This window comes from Rhinolophus ferrumequinum, chromosome X (assembly GCF_004115265.2).
Source record: "Rhinolophus ferrumequinum isolate MPI-CBG mRhiFer1 chromosome X, mRhiFer1_v1.p, whole genome shotgun sequence".
Taxonomy (NCBI): Eukaryota; Metazoa; Chordata; class Mammalia; order Chiroptera; family Rhinolophidae; genus Rhinolophus; species Rhinolophus ferrumequinum.
Genome location: NC_046284.1, coordinates 120694881 through 120716690, shown reverse-complemented (window position 1 = coordinate 120716690; position 21810 = coordinate 120694881). Strand labels below are relative to the sequence as shown.

Here is a 21810-nt window from a genome sequence, read left to right as displayed (position 1 = left end):
TTTCATCAAGTATTTCGTGACGGTGCAGAAATCGAATCTTCATTTCCCCACTGTTTTCTTACAGTTTTTAATCAGAAGTATATGCGTCCTGCGTCGTCAATCCTTATGAAAGGACACAGAGAAAAAGTAAATACTTTCTTACACTGGACCCCCACCCCCAAACCCCCTCCCACCTCTTCTCGATGACCTTGCAAAGGTCATTGTCCCTTCAAACTCCCAACAGCCTCTACCCCTCGCCTGATTTGTTCTTTCCGGAAATTTCACCGCCGACGGACTGTGTACAGTTTTGTTTATTACCTGTCTCGTCACACACTGAAACCTGTGCTCGGTGAGGAGTCGTCGATCTTTTTGACCATTGTCATGTCACCAGGCTAGTTGTGGAAGGCTCGGTACCATTTCCTGGATGCATGAGTTGCCTTGCGTTTAGATAGTCATTGTTTCCTGGACTGATTTTGTTTTCCATACAAAACTCTCGACACAAAGCAGACACCCGGTACGTAGTGATTATTCTGTGTCTGGCATGTGGTCGTAGCTTTCCGAGCACATTGTAGCAGGTGGAGAAAATCACTGCTGAGCCGTCCTCGCTCTTCCCTGGTTTTTAACTATCGAGGGTATGGGGTATTTAACGGGGTGCTGAAGGGAAATGAGGAAATGATGAGTATGTCTGACGTTTTATGTGACAGCGCGTGTATCAGTGGCGCTCACGAGACTCGACTTGTAACCCAGCTTCGGAGGGAATGCACGGGGCAGGTACCGCGGTGCTAAGCGTCTCCCGTATGTTAGCGTGCAGCTGTCAAAACTACCCTGTAAGGCAGGGACTGCTATTAACTTCTGAGGCTTCAAATGCTAAAGAGCTGATTCAGTGGCACAGAGAGGGTGAGCGACAGAGACAAGCTTTGGGAGCAGCCCAGCTTTGGCCCCCGGCTTCTTGAATGAAGAACTGTTTCTTGAATCCAGAATAGGGTCTGGATACAGAAAACGTTCAGGACTCGTATACGGGGTTCATGAGTGGGTCTGAGGCTGATGGCTTCGTATTTTCCCATTGGGGTAAGATGTGGGGTCTTCAGTTGAGAATAGGTTTTTGGGAGCTTTGTAGAGAAATCATTCTGAAGGCTTCCGAGTGTCTCTACAGACAGATACAACCCAAATGTCGGAACAGACTGGAGCAACTTTGAGGAATCCCAGGGATAGCAACTAAATCCCTTCAGGAAAAAATGGCCATGTGTGGGGGTTACAGGAAGCTACGCAAGGAGCCTCTGGCTGAACTCCAGCAGAATCAGGATTCTGCTCCTAATTTCGGTAAAACAGAGGGTACAACGGCTCACGACTGTTTTTTTCATTCTTTCTTTTTTCTGCTTACGACAGGGGTATGCAAGCCATAGAGCACACTGCCAGCCGTCTGTGTGTTTCTTTGCCGGGACGATAACGTTATTTTGTTTGGTTTGCTTGGCGTCCCCAGCCTTGGCTAATGTCTGTATTCCCAGCTCCTCTTCCTTTTCCACGCTTGCCCCACTGCGTAGCGGCTGGGGGCATTGTTTCAGCCCCAGTCCCATTAATCAGGCCCTTGCCAGCTTTTCACAGCTTGGGAAGAATTTTTACTCAAAACATTCAAAACCAGCGTTTCACGGAATTCAGCTGAGTTAACAATGGTCGGCCTTGTCGGTGGGGACCACATTCAAAGTTAATGGGCTTGAAGGAGCCTCTCGGAGCCTGTTGGAAAGCACGGGAGCCGGAGCCCCGGCTGCTCGGTTATCAGCAGCCAAGGGTGCAGTTAGGACGCTCGGGGCCTGTGCCCCAGCCTGAGAGACCCGCTTCGCCAGCTCGGAAATGTTCTCAGGCCTGGGTCGGGGACGCAAAGGCGGCTCCGTACGGGCTGTGGTGAACACGCCCCATCACATGCGGGGCTTTGCCAGGTCAGGGATATTGGGGGTCGTGCCGCTGGGGCTTTGTGCTCCCTCAGACGGACGGAGGTCACACCGGCCTTATTTCCCCCCTGCCGCAGGACAAAGCCCTCTGATAAATTTAAGTCTAAGTGATTTGCAATTCATGTGCTCCTGGCAAAGCAAGAGCTCACGGGGACGCGGCTGCCTTCACAGGGGAGGTGGGTGCATGAGGGGGAATGGAGGACAGGGAGGCCTTGTAAACAACCTGAAGCGTTTCCGGTAGGTTCCCGCGCGGACCTGCTGTGACACACCCCCTCTTTGTCGTCTTACTTTCGGAAAACTCCATTTTTTTTCAAGTTCATGATTGTTAAGCTCAAAATCGTGTTTGCCATGCTGTGACACACTGTGTCACTCATGTAGAGGAGATCCTAAGGAAGCCGTCGCTGAAGTTTTCTAGCGTCATAAATCAGCGTTTCATTTTCTGACTTCTGTGGTTGGCATTTAAAAAGAAATCGATAGACTGTAGGTCTAAGTTGACAGGAAAATGGAGCAGAAAGTCCAGGGTTCCCATATACTCCCTCCAGCCAATTTCCTCTGCGATTAAGCTCTTACCTCCGCGTGGTCCACTTGAAACAATTGAGAAACCAATATTGACACATGGTTGTTAACTAACGTCTCTAATTTGCATTAGGTGCACTTTTTGTGTTCAGCTCTGTGGGTTTTACCAAATGCGTAATATCCAGTGTCCACCATTACACTGTCAAATAGTTCCACTTCCCTAAAATTCCCCTAATCCCGGGTAACCGTAGGTCTGTTCCCTGTCTCCACAGCTTTTTAGTTTTTCAATCGGTACTTTTTGTCATCTGCATATCTTCTTTTATCAAAACTGGATTGATTTCCCTGCCAGTAAGTGACACCAAGATATTGTGACAGTAGTTTTAGGTTCAAATCATATATTTGGTTGTCACATATAATACGGTTTTTTAAAAAAAATCTCGTCTGCCATCAAATATTAAGGGACTCATTGGTTTCTTTAATGATAACGAAAGTTATTCAACATCCCTAGACAAAAATGGCAAAAACAAGAGAGTACATAAAGAGTACTCTGGAAAGAAAATATGTGATAAGGTTATTTGTGGTTTACATTTAAAGAAACCTATTAATGAAGGACTTAAATGAAATGTGGTTTTAAAAAATCTGGGTATGAACCGTTCTGTAAGCGTCATTGGGTTTAGAAAAGCACATGATTCTAATTCACCTGAAATGAATGAAAAAAAAAAGGAGTTATATTCAGGCACTTATAATTGAAAGACTGATGACCCACAGAATGCATAATGATGTTAAAAAATGTGTTTACACACCCGTGCCTTTCCTGGGGCCGTGAGTGTGTGTGAAGGTAGGTAGTCGTGTCTCAGAATAGCCACCTTCGGCGTGAGGTCAGCCCCACCTTGCGTCTGGGTCTTGCCTTCAGAACTCGGTTGGACCCAGTCCAGCTGTGGTGTCGGGGTGAGGGGGGCAGGCAGCTGCCGTCTGCTCCTCCCAATGTACTTGTCTTCCCCCTGCTCTGTGCCCCAGCAAGGGACCCGTTCTTGGCCCGGTGTGGCAGTGGTGGGCGCCAGCTAAGGCCCCCTGGGGAGAAGTCCAGGGTCCCAAGCCCCTGGGGAGCTTCCATTCTCCTCCCCGCCCCCACCGCACTCCATGGCTGCTGTGCACGAGCCCCGTGTGGCTGGGATGGCCCGGTTCTGAGTTCCCCCGGTGGCATCGACATGGGGCATGAATATATCCACACTCTGACCTCTCGTCTCCATCCACACATCTCTTCCCCACGAAGCCTTACCTCAGTCCTCCAGTGTTGTTCTTCCCAGAACCTGAGCCCCTGGCCACACCAGTGGCCATTGTCCCCGAGTCCCGTAAAGTGCACACCTGAGGCCGTTTCCTTCAGAACGAAAGGGCCACGGGATGTGTTGCTTCCAAGCCTGCTGCGTGGAAGATTTCCTTCAGCTTCGACTTTGTTCCCATTCCATAGTGAAACCTACTGTGCGTGTGCAGTGCCAGGATTTGGGGGGGCGTCTTATTATGCAGTCTTTACATTACTGTTCAGGTACAGGCAGGCCACCGGCGCAGGAGACGACTGCCTCTGAAAAGACAGTTTGTTACTCGCTTTTCCCTCAAGGAGGGGTACCGGGGAGAAGAGCCCTTCTTGTGGGAAGGAAAGGGTGAGGGGAGCAAGCTCCACAGGTTGGCTGGTTTGAATAATTGATGCAGGCTCGGGGGTGCAGAAGCCACCCCCAGCTTTCCGACTCCTGACTCTGGTGATTCCCAGGGAGACAGCACCTGGAGTGGGAACCTAATACGGAAGTAGGTGGGAGAGTGAGGAAGGGGTCTGGGCTGGTGGGTTTCCATGTGAATCGGGGGCTCCTGGTGTGTCGTCTGGGTCGTCTGGCTAGTTCTGGGTGACACTTCCCAAGGGCCAGCAGGGTCCCTAGATGTCAAAGAACAGAAAAGAAAAAGGTGTGATTAGCGCCTGGGCGTCAGATGGCACCTGCTTTACAGCGGGTGGCTTCTATGTCGTGGCCACTGGCCATCTCATGGTCCTGTGGGTGATCAGCTGTGTCAGGATCAGGCAGAGAAGCCGGACTGGTCCTCCAATGGATGTACAGTGCAGGCAGGAAATGGCATGCATTGGTTCTGAAAGACCACTGGGCTTTCCGGAAGCTTCCTGCAGCTTTGCGTCGTCCGCTGCACAGCAGCTGGAGGCCAGAGGACAGCCCGCGTGGGACGCATGGGACGAGTGGTGGTGACAGGCAGGGAGTATCAGAAGAGCCCCGACTACAGCTCTCGTGTCTTTCTTGGTGTCCCTCCATCCAAGCCTTGTATTATCAGGAGAAAGAAGATGATTGGTCAGTTTGGGTCAGTTGTTTGCCGCTGTACCTATTGGAACAGGGGCCAGAGAGGGAAGCTTTCATCTTTCTCGGGGCTTCGGGAGAGGGAGAGGGAGGTCACACTCCATGTGTCATGGGAATTAGCCTTTTCTTGTGTACTAAATGGTTAAAAGTCCGCAGCGATGTCAGCCTGCAGCCCGGCCGACTTGCCTCACCCACCCTCCAGTGTACCAGCCCTGGGGAGCCCGTGCTGCCCCCAAGACGCAGGCCACCCGTCCCTGGAGAAGGTTACTCTGTGCGCCCACCACAGGTTCCAGTTCTGACTCCAGCCACGGGCCCCCGGTGCTCCCTTTGCAGATAGCATTCAGCATGTCACTAAGTTCTGACAACTCATGTTGAGAAAGGGACAAAAGCCGCTCCCGGGCCTGCCTGGAACCACGTCTCACACGTGCTTCAGCTCTTGGGTGCTCTGCCCTTGGGACCTGGGAGGTGACAGCTGGCAGGTGGAGGCGGACCAGTGAGGATGACACATGAGGAAGCCTTGGATGAGCTAGAAAATCAACAACACCGTAAGTGCAGCCCTGATGTGTAGCACTGGCTGGTTTCTGTGGTCGAAGAACTCCCAGTGTGACCAGTTCCGATCTACCCGTATGCTCCCTGAACCCAAAAGAGTGAGCGCTAGTGTCTCCGCCACGACACAAGTGACCTCAGATACAGAAATGTCTTGAAACCATCAGGGAGTTAGAGGTTTGAACATGTCCTCCCCTGGTTTTCATACAATTGTAACTGGAAATTTACAGAATGTGTTTCAATAATGACGGCACTGAACAACACGTCCCGGAGTTCCCGAGATTTCCACAAGCCGGCATGAGCCGTCTGCCCGGCCGCCCATCCCGTCCAAAGTGTCCTTAGAGGAAAATTCACAGACTGGAACGTTTTCATTTCTAACCCAATAAAATCAAATACAAACCTTACAGTCACTGAACGAGGCAATGTGCAAAATAGGAGGAAGGAGAAATGAATAAAGGTAAAAATGAAAATAGTAGTTGGCAGATCGGAAAAGAGGGTCGAACTTAGAAACTTAGGAAAACTCCTGTAGCCGTGTCTTCCCACGTGCAGTGTATGCCGCGGGCGTACATCTGTTAAGACGACCCAGCGGCCTCCTAAGAGAAGGTGCGGGACCTGAGAGCGCACGCAGCACAGGAGGCCACCCGGGAAATGGGGCGTGTGGGGAAGGCGGTGGTGGTGGGGTTGCAGCCGTTTGACCCTGAAGGCTTACCTGCTGTCCACCTGTTCTGGAGCGAGCGTCAGCTTCAGTGCCCGATATTTTGGCCTCATTCTGAGAGCTGGGGGATGGTCAAGTCCCATTGCGGTGGCAGCGTTCAGTCAGGCTCCATATGGCTTCATGGGGCCCACGCTGGGTGGGGGCTTCTCACCAGACGCCAGGTCCTGGATCCGGTCCTGAGGGTGTGGGAAGACGTCACCCAGCAGCAGTAGGACCGGTGCCCATACCAGTGCCCACGTGAGCTGACCCAGAGACGTACGAAGGAATCCAGACTCTGTATTTGGGTCAGAGGAAAGAGGGGCACAAAGGGACCCGAGCCATCACCTGTCCCTTTCAGTCCTGGGAACCTGCACAAAGCAGGGCTTGTCCTAGGGCTGCAGCTGGCAGGTGGTGGGTGCCCGTGGGACGCTCTGTGTGTCACTTGGCCGGGCGGCAGCCGGGCGCCCACCACAGGCTCACCTTCACGGGACTCTGAGAGCAAAGGCCGCCTCAGAGCTTCCCCTAAACAACAAACCCAGGGTGTTGGCGGTGGCAGCTGGGGTCCTGCAGGAAGCTCGGAGTTCGTCTGTCTGTCTGTCTGTGTTCTTGGCGCTTCATGGGGGAGTGTGCTTCCCATCTGCCTGTTCCAGGGTTAGATGTTAATACGATACAGTGTCTGAGGTCGGCCCCTGGAAGTTCCATGCTGGTTTCGTGATCCTCGCACCTTGGCTCCCGTCAGTTTCTCAGGGCAACATAGAAGCCAAGAAATACGTGGGCATTTGTAGGTGGGGACAAGCTACGCGCTGGCTGCCTGAGAACCGGCCCTGTACTCTAGAAACGGACCTGATAATACCCCGTAAGGTCTCTTTTCCTAAGGTACGGGGCACACTGCCGAACATATAGCAAAAATCCTGTTAACGAGTCAAGTGAGGAAAAGAGAGCGGAAAGAAAGGGGAAAGGTAGGGAGAGAGAGGGGATAAAATAGAACGGATAAGAAAAAATGTAAAATGGTCACATGTGGTGCAAACAGCAGAATGTTTATACATAAGTGAGCACGAGGCGAGTCTTTTTTTTGGTCCTAGTTTAGGAAACTTGAGACACACTGATAGACATGGTCTCCCATGGAAAAGGTTGTCCAAGACTCCCTCCACTCTCTCTACCCACCCAAAGGGGTGACACACGAAGGTCGTTTCGTAGGTAATTTGCCCCATAATATAAGGAAAGTGAAATGTCTGTACCATTGCACTTTAAAGCAGCGATTAATCCCTGTGGCACTAAAATGGACCAAAGCCATAAAAAAGGAAGGAATACTTGCATTAAATATTATAAAGGTAGAGTAACTCTGATATTAGAGTCTGACAGGGATTACAAAGTAAAGTTATATACGTGTGCACGTGTCGTCACATTTATATAAATATTCATGCACACTCTTTCTTTAAGAGAGCAGTGAAAGCAGTGGTATATGAACCAGTAATACCCCATGATGACGTATCTATTTTAAGAAGAGCAGAATGATTTAATATTAGGAAATGTATTCATGTAATTCATGACATTATTACGTTAAATGAAAAAAAAAAAATAACTTCCCCATTTCAGTAAGTGCCAAAAAGGAATTTGATAAAATCCAACCATTATTTTGGATACAAGTTCTAAGTGAAATAGAAATGAAAGTAATAAAAAATAACTCCAGCCAAACGCCTACGTACGTCTCGATGGCGTCTGTAAGAAAGAAGGGCTCCTGCTCTCACTTTTATCATTAACGGCAGTGTGGACGAACGAGCCAGTACAATTATTTGAAAGTTTAGAAATCAAAATTAACATTCTTCGGAGGTGGGAAAGCCAAAGCAATGAGTTACAACCAACTAATAGAAAACACAAGCATGTTAAATAAGGTAACCAGTTACGAAAGAGGCAATACACATAGCTGGCTTTCTTCTAGGGAAGCCACATTGAATTTGTAGCAGAATTAAAAATTCCACTTACAATAGCACCGACTGTTACCAGCATGCAAGAACTGAGGGAACGTTGTTCCCATTTGTCTTTCTTGAGGAACCTGTGGACCAGGGGTCCATCTTCAGGCAGCAGAAGTTACTAGAGACACCACCTCACGAATAGCATTGACCGTGAATTCCAGAGTAACATGTAAAACGAAAACGAAATGGGTCCAAGGGGAAAGAATTAGTGCAATTGTCCCATAATCTGACACTGCAGTGTAATGATTGGCAACGAGCGAGAATGACTACAGCATAGGGAGAAGCAAGTGAAGTGTTTTTACCCGTGACAAGTGGCCTTCTGCCGTCAGACTCATACATCGTGCTTGCGCAGTGGGACAGAGCCCGTGAATACTGATGAGAGGCTTGAGTTCTGCCATCCTGGGGGCCTGAGAATGAAGACTGTCAATGTGGAACGAAGACGTGACGGGGAAGAGATTTAGTAAACATCTGGCACTCGTCAATTTGCATGGGATATATTAGCATGAACTCTTGGGTTTCACATACCAGTATAACTTTTCAAGTACGCAGAAAATTCTTAGGAACAGTGACCCACCAAGTGGCAGAGGCAGTTTTAGTGCCAAGGTTTTGGTTTTGATCCACGATTTCCTACGCCAAGGGGCCGGAGATTCTTGGAGAAATGACCATCGGAGCAAGGAAGATACCAAAGGTTATGGCAGTAGGTCTCCGTGGCCAGTTTAATGGGACTTGCATTGGTCAAAGCTAAGCCAGTCTGAGCTTCAGTAATAAGATTTGTCACTGACTTGAAACCCATCGAATGTATTTAAAGCCATGAATTTATTAAGATATTAAAAACAAAAATTAGTCAGTCACACTGTGCAGATAGATGAGAGGTAGCAAGTCTATGACCTCGAAAATCTTAACATGTATCTTGCTTTTTCTGTATAAGCAACAGAGTGTTCCCTGAGGGTTGTACAGTGACTACAGTTAAATAAACACATAAAGGGATCAAATCAGGACAGCACCATTTTGCAGCCCTCAATGAGTGAATGGGTGTAGACATCGAACAACGCTGATTACAGAAAACAGTGAATGCCAGAAAGGATGGGCCTCCCCATGGAATAATTCCGTGCTGACCGTCGTCTTGCCAAGTGGATCAAATCCGATTTCGGTGGGGCTTCTGAATTCCACTGACGAATGTCAAGAAGTGCAGACACTGTCACCGCCTGTGAAACCACAATGTAAATACACTGTGGCTGATGTCCAGAAGGTGAAAACTACACCTCAGACCACCCGACTCCTTCAACAGATAAATCACAGTGGCCGGAACGAGGGAGAATAAGCAAGAGTACAGTGTAAAAGCACACAAACCAAACAGTCGCCAGCGTCCTCCCTCAGCCAGGCCGCATGCGGACAAAGAAATTGATGTACAGCCAGCGTGGCCTGGAGCCTGCCGTGTCCACTGGTGTGTCCCAGCGTTCAGCTTGGCGAGACTGTGGAGCCGCCCAGTTCTGGCTCCTTTGAATCGCTGTGAGGAGAGCGGTTACCACATCCAAACCTGTTATATGGGTAGCAGTGACCCTCAACCTTTCCGAGTGGTGTGAGGCTAGACAAGGGATTTGTGTACCCCCGGATGGAGTGGAGGCCATTTTCCGAGGAAAAGCTCCTTGACAAAGGTCCATCTGCCATCGAACACATGAAAAGGCCAATAAAGAACACAGGAAACTAGGAAAATGGCAAAAGAATAAAGACTCCTGTTTACTGATCAGTTCTCGTCTTCCTGTGCCCTGGGAAGCTACAATTTACTACATTGGAAATAGCAACTTTCTTATAACATTGAAATAGTTCAGGAACAAATTGCAAGAAATAACAAAATGGGTGTTCTCTACACATCTGCTTGCCTCTGGCCCCTTTGCATTTGCAAAAGCAGAAAATCCTACCCTTTCCCTGTAAGGAGGATCACCTTTAAAAAACAAACACAAATATTAATAAAGTGGAAAATTAGCGGCCCTCTCAATAAATCCGCCTGTGTCGGCGTACACTTACATATCCAGACTGTAGTTCTCTCGCAGTGCAATTTTATCAGCAGAGTGGGTCAGTCCCTAAGATTCGGTCCTATACTTACTGGATCCTTAGAAATAATCACGAGACCTTTCATTCTCCAAGCAGGATTCGAAATTTGAGTCAAGCCAAAAGCACAGACCCTTACACTCTCAGAACCTTAGACTGTGTGAGCGTTTGAAAAGAAGTTCAGCGTTCTCTAGGCTCAAGTGTGGCACTGTTTGGAAACTTCCTGCTACGTCCCTTTCACTCGGGTATCCGGGGGTGTGTGAAGAGTTCCAGGATTCACGGCCCTTCGCTCCTGTAAAATGATCATACTACGTGCCTAAAAAATAACACTGAGCGCCCAGATAGCAATAACGGGCCTTTGAAAAAAGTTTCTTGCCTTACAGATTTCAGGCACAAATGCACCAGAAAATAACTTGCATGAGCTTCATGCAAATTGCTTTCCAATTAAAACATTTTTAAATTCGTAACGGCCACGAGAGAATCAGTATCAGTCCAACGCCAGTAGTTAGATGTTTCTGATGTTTGAGAACGTTCAAGAGACCGCTGAGTGCAAACAATGAAATGATGGATGTGTTGGAAAATGAACCCTTTGAAGACTAGTCAGTTGGAAGCCACACTGAGAAAACAGACTCCAAAGATGCAAACAAACAAACAAACCAAAATCTAAGTTGTAGCAGAGAGAAAGTCCGCATTCCCTTCCGTTTAAAAGAGTGAGACAGGGACTGAAGGTCTTCGTATGATTCAATCAAACGCTATTAGGGATGGTGAGAAACCTCAGATTTGGAAGTCTTACAACACTTTAGAAGTTTCTCAACTGAAAACCTGAAAATAGATGAAACCTTCACCGCCACTTTTCATTAAAACAAACAAACAAAAGCAGCTTTCCGCCTCCGTCACCAGCATAACAGATGCTTAGCTCTGCCTCTGCAGTAGCCCCAGTACCCAGGGAGTGTGTATTTGTCGAAAGAGGGACTGTGGGAACTGTCAGAGTGACGCCCTCAAGGGAGGTGACGATGAAGAGAGTGTAGAACATTACTGAACGGAGTTGGAAAGGTCGACCATCGTGGTCATGTGACACGTTCAGACGTGACCATCTTTTCTGGAACATTCCGCATGCGATACAGTTGGTGTTCCTCCGAAGGCAGATTGGGGGGAGAGTTTGGCCCCGGAGGTGTGTGCTGTCAGAGACGTGTGTGTTCCGTGTTGATGCCACTAAACTACAACGCCTGTTGGGTTGTGAGATATAGTCGGACGTGTTTAAAGCTCATCCTGTGCTCTTCTAGCTGTTCCTGTAAAACTTACGTAAGTTAGCCCGTTACAAATTCACTTCTTAGAGTCATTTCCTGTTATTTCCGTTTTCGGACAGGATGAAATTCCATCGCTTGAAAAAGAAGTTGACGTGGAGGCTGCTACCTGAACTCAGGATCCCGGAATGACTTTTCTTCTTGGCTTCTTCTGTGGCAACATGTGTTGTCCAGTTCATTCTTCCACGTAGGTGCAGACGTATGGTTGGGGATGGTAGTTCAGGATGGTTGTTGATGACACTTTAGAACCTCCAACTATTATGAGCCTGTGAGGTATGGATGCCATCTCCGGCGGTGCCCTTCGTGTCCTGGCAAGGTAGGAGAAGAGGACGTGATTCTCATCCAAGACCGGAGAGAGCAGCGTTGATTCAGCAGGGTGGGTGTTGATGGTGGCCGCTAGAGGGATGCTTGCAGAAGCTGGGCTTGGCCGGAAGCGCAGTCTGCAGATACATGGAATCGTATTTGATGTCTTTCAGGTGTCTGTGTAAGTTGTGCTTGTGACAGATGGGAAGAATGTGAAAAAGCACTCAGAGAGAACGAAGCTGCACATAGATCAGTTATATACGTCACGTGGGGCGGGCAACTCCTTGGTTTGCACAGCTCAGAATTGGTTTTCATCCTTGGCTCACGTGCAGCACAAACACAACGGCATAGGCTATGGAGACCGCCCCGGTTGTAAATGGTTTGAACGTATCACTACTGACAAAACAGCAGCAACAAAAAAGCGGTTCACGATAGCAGAGAGGGTTGGAAAAATTGTTTCTGGGTGACTGCATCTCCGTCTTCCACCCGATGCCTCTGTTTCGGCCGTCCTTTACTTGTGTGCAGCCAAGGGATGAGGTCGCACATCAAGGAGAATTTTCCAGGCTGAAGTTTTGATTTATCAGCCCCCAACTGGAAACTCCCCAAGTCTCTATCAACAGTAAAATAAAGTCTGGGATTCGCTGCCTGGCTCGTGACAGTGGACCCCCCTGAAGGAGTGGATAGCACGGATCATTTCTACCAGCCTGACAATAACCATAGACGGACACGACCCACGGCTGCTGTGTCTGTTGGCCAGCAGGAATCTTCGGGCCAAATCCCTCTGAAGACGAGCTGGCGTGGGTGGAGCGAGAGCTGAGACCCAGGGTGGGGTGAGGCGTTCCACGTGCGGTGCTCAGGACGGGAGAGCCAGGCGGGAAAGTGCAGTGCACTGTGCACAGGAGGAAACGGGAGGCCGGTGGGACCATCCGGAACCTTCCGGCCTGCGGGCGGTGGACAGCTCAGCAGTGCCCTGTGGGTGCATCTCCCCAGAGAGCAGCCCTCAGCCTGGACCACAGCGAACCCGTCTCTGTGTGTGCCGGGACTCGGTAGTTTCCCCTCGGAGGGAAGCGGTGGTATTAACACATCGGTATTTGCCCGGAAATACCGTCCTAAGGATCACCTGTGGAACCAGCTGCGTGTATCACAGACTTTTCAACCTGCCTAATAACCTGTCACAGATCAAAAACGGGCTGTGTAATAGACCCTTAGCTGAAATTGCCCAGGTCCGGTGTGTTTTGGATGCTCTCACTTATCCTTTCACAACGGTTCTCTTATTATGCTACACAGTGCCAGGGCAGTGCATTTAATTCCCTTCTTGTTTTATGTTTTCTTCCCAGGATCTGTAAATTCACAGATTGTTTCCCCCGGAAGGCCATTTAAGAGATCGTCTCCGAACTCACCCTTTTTCAGGTAAGGACACTTGTGTTCATTCACAGAGCTGACACCAGGGATCCCAAAATGCAAAGGCCGTTCATAGCAGAAGATCGGTCTCACTTTCTCCAGGGTTTGTTAAGTGGCAGAAAGGTGTATTAATGGCCAGATTATTTCTTTTTCCATTACAACACGACAGGCTCTATGGTCTCTGTTCTGTTAGCTCATCGAAATTGGAGTCTCTGAAGATTTTCATTAAATTCACAGTGCAACTTCTAATATTTTCAACGACAAAAGCTATAGGAGGCATAAATTGAAAAAATTAGAATTGTCACATGCTAAAATCACACTTTTAATGGCTTTTAAGTGTTGCCTTCGAGTTACATTTGCTGTAGTAGAAATTGCAGTCTCCATAACATGCTTTTGTCTGCTGTTTCGTTTCGCTGGTTCTCAGCATCATTTTCCAGAATACCAAAGGTGTTTCCGAATCACAAAGTGTAAGTTACTGGAGGTCTCGTGATGAACACCCCCAAGACTTATCTACTAACCCCTTTTGTGGGCGCTTCACAGTGTTTCCTGCTGTGAAGATTTCCACGCACGTAGCTTTTGACTTGTGAAAGTCTCCTTTTGATAAAGCTTCAGGACAGAGGCTATTGCAATCAGTGTATCGAGAATGAATAAACATTGGCATAAATAATCTCACTGATATGTGGTATGTAAACCAAAAACAACAAAAGAACAAGACAAACATTGGCATAGGAGACACAGGAGCGTACAGGTAAGGGACAGGCCTGAGGCGGAGTCCACCTGCTCCCTCACGGGCCTAGGACTCAGCAACCCAGTAGCCTTTCGAACCTCTTGTCTTATTCTTAAATTGAGTGTAGTCACATATATCTAACCGGAATGATATTAAGACAATTTACAAAGAAAAGATTCTGTTCAGTCGCAAAATGTGTGAATGCTCAACGATGGTTAACAGTTTCTTTATGTGTGTTAAAATATTAGTTCCAAAAGTGTTACGGTATTTTTCTCTTCCACCATCTGCCTGGAATATGTCTCATTTTAAAAGTCTTGGGCCTAAAATTATACCTTAACTTTGCTCTGATTTAGATTTCTCTGATTTTCTCTGAGTTCATCCTTCTTAAATGAATGGGGTAGTTATCATGCTAGTCCGAAAATAAAAGCAATGCATAAAGATAATGTCCATCCTACTAATGGATTAAAACACCAGACAATATTTCAGTGACTATGTACCAGGCTTGAGTGGCCCATTAGAATCCCTGGCTGACATGTCATTCCTCTGAATAGTATGGGTCCTAGACATTGGGAAGCCAGAAAAACACACTGACAACCCCGGAGAATCTGCAGAGATATTTGGGGGTTGTCCCCTGGCATGGGGAAAAAGTTGGAGCTACTCTAATGAAGGGGAAACATTGTAATGTGTCCATTCTGAGAGATTTAGGCCGGCTGTGTCTAATGGTGATTTTTTAAGAGCAACGGCTCAGGTTTGTAAATGAGCCAATTTCAGCACATGTTAAAGAGAGAGGATGGTTAGACACAGGATAGCGCACACGTGCCTCTATGCTCCTTGAACTCAAAGCCACCATTCCTGGGACTTTTTTAAGACTTTATCTTTTTCAGAGTGGTTTTAGGCTTTCAAACAACATTTGGCGGGAGGTACAGAGATTTCCCATGTACCCCGGCCCCCCACATATGCACAGCCTACCCCACTGTCAATATTTCTCACCAGAGTGGGACATTTGTCACGATTGAGGAACCTACATTGACTTGTCATTGTCACCCCAAATCCATAGGTTACATTAGAGTCCCTCTTGGTGTTGTACGTTCTGTGGGTTTGGACAAATGCATAGTGGCAGGTCCCCACCATTCCAGTGTCACACAGATTTATTTTGCTGCCCCAAACACCCTCTGTGCTTGGCCTGTTCACCTACCCCACCCCTAACTTCTTTTTTAAAAAGACATTTTTTAAAAACAACAGTTTTTTTCATTGTAAGTCACACACAGTAATGAAGCACAGAAAAAGTTTCAAAATCGTCGCTGCCCTTGCTACCTTTAGAGTCTGTTAACTCTGGGATGGGTTTCTTTCCTGTCTGTTACATATGCATAGGTTTGAACAGGTGGCCTGGTGGATTTACACGGTGTGGTCACAGTTGTGGGGGCTTCCTCGAGCAGCAAAAGAAAGGCTTTCACACCGACCACTCTGAGCCAAATGACATCTGTGTGGAGAAAATAGAATGTAGCATGGTAATTCTTTTTTCTTTTTTTGTTGTGACTCTTGCTACATGTTCTTGTGGGAATATAACACAAAACATTTCTATCTATTGGAGATGTGTATACAATGCAGCATAATACATAGTTACTGATTTTACTCTTAAAATCTCTGAGTGTAATTTGTGATCTTTTCTACGGTCCATCGAGAGCATTTTGTATTGTAGTATATTTAAAGCAATGTGTCCTTTTCACAGAGTCATTTTGTTTTGAAAAGATACAGAGATTTTAGTATTTTGTAGAAAGTTAAAGTAGAAAAATCATCAGTCAAATGAATAATTACATATCCTCCACCTCCTACTTAAGTGTATAAACGAAGACATGTATTTATAATTTTTAACTTGCAAAGAAAAAGAAAGTTTTCTGCCTCAGGATGCTGATAAAAACAGGCTTTTTTTTTTTTGGCAATGCCTTTTTGGGCTGGTGCGTATGTCTGTCATAGCTGAAAAGAATTGAATACAAAGTGGAAACTAAGTGAAAAGAGAAAATGCCACAGAAATTGCAAAGGAAGGCTTTAGAACTTGAAAATTATGAACGAAGTGGCCAAACATGATGAAGTCTGCATTCTTCAGTCTGTCCTTGGACATAAAGCATGAATCTCAGACATCTAAGATGAGTAGAATTAAGATGGGCTGGTACATTCCAGATGAATCAACTCCGCAGAGCCTTAGATAAGATGATGTGAACAGGACACGTTCCCATTAAATTGGTCAGTCACTTAACAGTGCTTAAGTAGGTGCTACAAAGTAATATTTTATCAGTACTTTCCAGTGTGAGAGATGGATGGCGGTGGATGGAAATACAAGTAGGAAAGACTCCCTCGATCTTTCCAAGGAATAACGAATGCTCACTTTAGTTGCATTATAATGTGTGAGACAGATGAAGTGCTAATTAGATGTGTGGAAATCTGGATAACCTGAAACTGTGCCAGTGAGGGGGAAGAGGGGACATGGCCAAAGTCACCAATTGAGTAAGCAGCACAGACGGGACATTCTGTTGTACAAAACGCCACGTTGTCCAGATGACTCTGTCCCGGAAGAAAATGTTCCACAATCCAGAAGGCAATTCGATCTTTGGAGGAGACAGGGACTAAAATTTAAAAAAATTGGGGTGGACCATAGTTTTACAAGGTTCTCTATTTGGAAATCAGCTTTATTTATTTGGGATACCTGTTCACCTGGGTTGGTTGCAGAGAATGTCTAGCTCGTTTGGAAAATGAGTTCAAACAGTGTCATGAGTTTTTCTTGAACTATTTTAAGACCACTGTAATTGAGGGACATTTTAACAATAATCTGGGTACGTAATTGCAGCTTTACTGTGTTCTTAGGGAGCTCCAGTCTTACCGTTTATAAGCAGGACTGAAATGCCCATTGTATGTTCACGAGTCAGTTTGGAGGGTAACTTGCGGAGAAGGATGGAGGCATATCTGTGCCCACGTCTGTGGAGCGTGTGACATGTGAAAATTGGTGCATTAAACACTAGGGGTGGCGTTCCCCTGAAAGGCAGAAGGAGGGGTACGTGCTGGTGGCACAGGCGCCACGCCAGGCGGCCACAGAATCTGTGTGCTCATTAGACAACATGTCACGTGGGTCGGGTCTCAATAGCTTAATTACTGGAGGTCATGTTTCTCTAGTCCGGTTGCTCAAATGGACTAGAGAGCTGTTTGTAAATGCTGGGGCAGGGTGGGGGGCTCATGCCCTGTCGGGTGGTGGGAAAACGGACAGGACGCCTGTCCGTTCCTTAAAGCTCCCTCCGAAGATCTGTATGCACGTCCAGAGCGGTGACCCCCACCTGGGGTCATAAAGAGAATCGAGTTCCATATTTACACGTCTGTTTCTGTTGTGCTTCTATGACGTGAGCGGGACCTGGCTGAAGCTGTGAGGCAGACCTATGCGTGGCCTTCCTTGTGTTTCAGAACCATCTCGGCATTTTGCAGTTTCACATCAGCAACCTTCGTAGTACGTTCCAAATGGACATTTTCCCTGAGAAGCCTCCCCCCCCCCCAGTCACGGGCTGAGGAAAGTGTTTCTGGCACCCCCCGTTTTAAATTAATCAAAGGCAGCCATGGGACCACCTGAGGTCTTTTCTTGGCTTTCAGCAAAGACCGCTGGCAGGTCCATTCTGGAGGCCGCCTGCATTCCCGAGCGTGGCCCCTTTCCTCCATCTTCAAAGCTCATCGCTGCCAGTTTTGCTTTCTTCTTCTTACATCATATTTTCCTCCTTTCACCTCCTGCATCTCTGTCATAAGGAGCCTCGTGATGACGTGGGGCCCACCCAGAACCTGCCCATGTCAGGATCCTTCACTCACTGCCACCTGCAAGGGCCCTTTGGCTGGTACGGTCGTCACAGGTTCCGGGGTTAGGGCGTGGGCATTGGGGGGCGGGCAGGGGGTCTTCTTTCTTCTGTCTACCCCGCAGGCTGCAGGCCGTGTGTAAGCACTTTCTCTCTGATGACTGCACTTGTTTTTATTGATGGATTTTTACACGTAAATGTATTTTTCCATTTGATACCATTATTTTCATTCTCCATTTAGATGACACTTTTAGGATCCCGACTTTCCCCTCCAATTCTTACCTGACCTTCTACCTCTTGGGGACATATGCGTGTATAGACACATACATACACATACATGGATATTTGCATGCCTCTGTATGTTCTGAGTGTCAAGTGTTTATGACATCTAGGTTTTGTTCTGGAAATGCAGTTAGATCTTGGGCTTTTTCTATAACCTGGTTGTCACACGTGACGACAAGAAAAAAATAAGAGAAAAGTCAGCCCCCAGCATGACTCTGCCAGGGCATAGGAACTTCTCCTTGGGGAGCCCGTCCCACCCTCACAGATTATCCTGCTCCCAGAAAATTTCAGGGTTTTCTTATGTGCGGGAAAAAAAAAATTTTCATTTGACCCTCACTGTGTTTTTTTTCCTTCTGATTTTAAAGGGAATCAGTATGGTTTTGAAAATGTTCTGAGCCCCCAGACGCTCTGTCGTCCCTTCGTTTGGCCATTCATACTGAGAGGTACCTGGAAACTGTTTATGGCTCAGAATATGTGATGTGTGTCTCTCAGGTTCCATTGTACCGCGCACAGGTCACGCCCCATTGGCGGACTTCAAGGTCACACATGCGTTCTAGTCTCTTCCATTCGCTTGCCGTTCCTCAGTTCATACTCGACACTCGGTTCTTAGGTGGCCGTGCGCTTGTTCTGGAATTTCTGATGGTTCTTGTTTCTTGTGAGAATAAGCACATGCTTTCTAAAGCACACGCTAAGGTATGTATCATTTTTATTCATTGCGTGAATTTTATCCACTCCATGTTTCTTTTAGTTTTTTTCTTTTTTTCCTGAAAGAAGTATGAATTTTCAGTCCTAATTTGGACTGTTTGCTTTCGGGTGTCATTTGCTTTAAGACTGCTGGGTTAGTTCAACCATTCCTAGAAACGCATAATTCTCTTCTTTATTTTGCTCACTTGTTTTCCTAAAATAGTCTATCTTTAAGTTATGTCATCAAGAAGACGGCATAGGACGTAAGGTTTAGGAAGCCGGAATATGTGTGTGCTGGGCCTCAAATCTGATGAATGCTTTGCCTGGATTCATGTCATTTTGCCTAAGAACTCTGAGGTATTGCTCTGTATTTTCCACAACCAGTCACAAAAGAAATGTCTAGAGCAAATGTTAACCTCATTCATTTGGAGATAATCTATGCCGACTGCATTTTCCGCCATTTGTGAGGTTTATTTCATTCCTGGCCTTCTCAGATTTCACAAGGACATGAGTTATTTTTCATTCATTTTACCTTTGACCCCAAACTACATGATTCTAATGTTATTTTTTGAAATCCATTTTGAAATTTGTTTTTATTCGCTGTTTCCTTGTCGACTGTGAGACCGATTTTGTTCATTTGAGATTTTAAAAAACAATTGATTCCTTTCTGTTTTGTGTTTCTAAAGGTCCTACTGGTGGGATTTAAGTGCCTTGGCTGAACAAGTAACTCACGTAGGGGTCAAATTGTATATATTTACCTTTATGCTTTACAGTCTGGGAGTCTCCTTACTTTGTCTTCCATTCTTCTAGTCTCCGTCCTTGCATTTGAAATGTTCAGGTATGTGTTCCGGCTTTCTCATTACTTCCTAGTCATAGAAATCTGGTTTTTGTTCACGGAGCCAGTGGCGTGACTGCTGCCGAGGGTTAGATCAGCGTGTGTGAGTGTGTGTGCGTCTGTGTGTGTTTCACATTCTCTTCCTGAAACCGTCTCTGGTTTCCTTTGAGATCAGTTTTATCATGAAGTTACTGTCTTTGCCTTGTGCCTGGTTTCTTTTTGACTATTGGCGTCTGGTTTTGAGAAGAAGGAGGCTGTGATAGGCTTCTTTCCACTGTGGTTTCCTGACGTTCTCTTTCCCCAGGAGTTTCCTCCGGTGACAGTGAAAGGACTCCAGCCACGCAGTGCAGTTGAGCGGTGTGGGTGGACCGCCCGGGGTGGCTGGATGGAGCTTCCGAGGGTTGCTTTAAGTGTCACAGAGTGCCTGAATGATGGATGTCGTTTAGTCTGGGGAACCAAAAAGCACCCTACTTACTTGTTTTCTTCAGCTTATAAAGAGAAGCACCTTTTGGTTTATTAGTTAGTTTGTTTCTTTGTTGTTTGTGAGCAGGCATGAAGAAGGCAGGTTGAGAGGCTGACTTGGAACCCCCCCCAGCCCAGCTTAATCACCTCCCCCTTTTCCCCACCCACCTGTGTCTGCCCGTTGTTCTCTGAGCTTGGCTGTCACTAAGTGATGAAACACGTGTCACGGACAGTGCTCGCTCTGCCCGGTTTCTAATACTCCTCCCAGAATCCTGGGGCCGTTTGTTGTGCAGAGAATGACCTCCTCCCACTTTTCTTTCCTGTTTTCTCTCTCTTCTTTTCAAATGGGCACCTGGGAGGGAGTGAAGACCTATCATTGTTCTCCGTCCACCGTGCTGAACTAGAAAAGACTGAGAGTTTATATTTTTCAAGAATTTAACTTATGAGAATGTATGACTCCATCAACACCTTGTCATACATGCAGTGCAGTTTGATGTCTCAACATAAGACACACAGAACTCGGTTTCCACGGTAACCTCAGATATCCCTGCCTTCTGTTTCTTCTCCTGCAAAAGGAAGAGATTGTATAAATGACGCAGAATATCCCTTCCACACGAAGATTCCTTGACCTTCCCCACTCACTATTATAATGTAAGGAAACACGTGAAACACAAAATAGGCCGTTTTTGAAATTTGATTCACAAACATATATAATTACTAATGAAATGTTTCCATTTTACGGCATTTATGCTAAGCACTCATAATGTGACTTCGTATTAGAAATGAATTTCATAAATGTAAATATTGCCTTCTGAAAGGGCTGAATCTGAAAATATTTTTATATAGACTTTAGGAAAAATGTTTTGATTTTGTAAATATGAAAGCATATCGCAAACACCTGCTTTTTCAACAGCTTTATTTTAAATGCCAAGTGTTTTGTTTTCACGGTCTTCTGGAAAGATGGAAATGGACCTTTAGGTCGTGCCTAATGAATTAAGGCCGCAAGATTATGTCCTGTCTCTCTTCAAATCGAAGCAAAGCAAATGTCTTCCGAGTAAGGACTCTGAGACTTTAGAATATTTGCATCCATTCTGCTTCCATCAGATTTCTCGTATGACCCCTACTGTTTGCCTAAATTAGATTGGAAATGAAAGAGCAAAGTAGGCCTGTGGCACTGATCAGCACATTTTGGAAAGTTAGAGAAAAACAGCAGAGTTGGGCGTTTTGACCTGCGAGTCATTACGTCAGCGTACGAATTGCTCATAGAAACAGGCATAATATGTGAATTAGCCAAGAACACTTAATTTGTGGAATATGTACCACATAAAACTAAGATAATTTGTGTTTCGTATAATTCCATGAATAGGTCGTACCCACTCTTAGCATTTGGTGTTTTTACACCGCTTGAGTCCCGTCTTTCTTTATCCTTTCCTTTTTCTTCCTTTCTCACAAAAGTGACCCAAGAAAGAACAACCACCATAACAAAAACCCTGGTCGTCTCGTGCATGATATTTTGTAATTGGCATTTTTGAACAGACTCCCATCCCATTAGCTATTCTTTATTCCTTGCACAAATGAATCACTTTGGGGAATCTTTGTAACATACGGCCTGGAACCCAGTGTTTGAAGGAACAGAAAGGTGAACCTAGCACAGATTTGCCTTCTGGGAGCTTGTAGAGGCTACAAGACCTGTTCGTTCGCGAGGCATAGAGCTCCCAGGGCCACATTCTGATGCCGTGGAGATTACAGGAAGAAAAGGCAGTCATCCCGTGCAAGAGGGCCTCGTGAGGTTGGTCACATCTGCAAAGAATGTCCGGTATCTGCCCTGTGGAGTGCTGTCACAGCTGTGCAAAGGCACAAGTGACAACGTGCTTGAGGAAGAACTAACACCTCGGTTTGCCTGGAGAAAACTGTGATGTCGGGAGAAGGGAAATGGT

The 21810-nt window shown here is 46.5% G+C and overlaps 1 protein-coding gene across 3 annotated transcripts in view; it reads left to right on the top strand.

The window, feature by feature from the left end:
- Nucleotides 1–21810, top strand: part of LOC117020555 (uncharacterized) — a 308400-nt gene that overhangs the window by 121595 nt on the left and 164995 nt on the right. For all 3 annotated transcript variants that reach the window (XR_004422721.1, XR_004422722.1, XR_004422723.1), the window contains exon 4: nucleotides 12996–13068. The gene's annotated coding sequence lies outside the window, so the exon portion shown is untranslated. The remainder of the gene's footprint in view (nucleotides 1–12995; nucleotides 13069–21810) is intronic.